Here is a 1,407-nt window from a genome sequence, read left to right as displayed (position 1 = left end):
GCGGTTTTTATAGTTGATCCACCGAAGCTTCTGGCCGCCACCGGAGCTGTTGCCGTGGCCGGTTCAAAATCGCAGCTGCTTTGTGTTGTTATTCCGGTAAGAAATTATGTTTCAAAAAGCCTCGTGTTAGAATTTTGTTGTGTATAGTTGATGAATATGAATTCTGATAGCGTGGGGTCGAGTTCTGATTATTGTATGTTGCGATTAGTGTTGCTACGGTTATTGCGAATGTGGCTTGTAGCTGAGGTTACGGTTGTTGTTGATTTCGGGTTGAGGCGGAAAGGACTCTGTGACGCGTTTGGGTTATGGAATTGCGTTTTGAGGTAGGGGCGCTTTCCAAAAACTATGTTTTGTGTATTGGAATTATTACATATGGATACTGATGTGAGATATTGTGTATTTGGTGATTGTATCTGCCTTATGTATTATTTGATTGACTTGAATGATTATGGATGTTGGTTTGGCTGAGTTGTTGTGCGGCTTTGTGAAATATAATGTTTTGAAGTTGATTCTTTAAAGATTTGAAATCTGAGTTTAAATCGTTGAGGATTGGTTGAATTGAGTCAATTATTTCAATGATGTGAAAAGTCGAATGCACTTTTGAATTCAGCCTGGTTTATTTTAACTGATTTGGTTTTGGACAAATGATTTGTTATTGAACCGTTTCTTTAAAGCTTTGGAAATGAGTTATATCGATTGATATTGAGTTGATTTTGAAATGGTATCCTTGAGATACTCCACTGAGGCAATTGTTGGATTTAGCATGCTTTGAATTGATTTCTGGTTTTGTGTTGCTGAAAAGGAATAAGGAACGGTTTCGTTTTGAGCTGTTGAAAAGGAATGAGAAATGGTTTAGTTGGGACCCGAACCGGGTGGCAAATGTCCAAGTTTTAGGGGAGGTGCTGCCGAAATTTCTACAAAATCCTACACTTGTTTGTAAGGTTATTTAAAAAGGGTTGGATTTGAGAAATTGTATTTTTGATTTATTAAAAGGATATTTATGTTTTCAAGCTTAATTTATTTGATGAACCTTATACGTTGAGTTCGGCTTATTTAGAACTGAACTATTTTTACCGCTTGAATCACTGAAAGAAAGAATGATGCTTTAATATTGATTTCAATATAAAAAGGAGTTTTTAGTGATTTTTAAAGGAACCTAGACTTTTGATTAAGTAATCAAGTTTGAGGCATTTTGGAAGAGTTGGAAAAATAGGTTCCAAAAAGAAACCTGAAAGTGGTTTGATTCAAATGAACCGGTTCCGTTTCAAATGAGTTGATTTTTGGACCGGGTTGGAACTTGTGATTTTGTATGATCGGTTTCATAATAAATTCAGTTTTATTTACTTGAACCGAGAATTTATGATTTTAAGAGTTTCAATGAATTTTAAGGAATTTATATAAGTTGAC

The sequence above is a fragment of the Arachis duranensis genome, unplaced genomic scaffold, assembly GCF_000817695.3.
Source record: "Arachis duranensis cultivar V14167 unplaced genomic scaffold, aradu.V14167.gnm2.J7QH unplaced_Scaffold_11114, whole genome shotgun sequence".
In the NCBI taxonomy this organism is placed as follows: domain Eukaryota; kingdom Viridiplantae; phylum Streptophyta; class Magnoliopsida; order Fabales; family Fabaceae; genus Arachis; species Arachis duranensis.
This window is presented reverse-complemented; position numbering follows the sequence as displayed.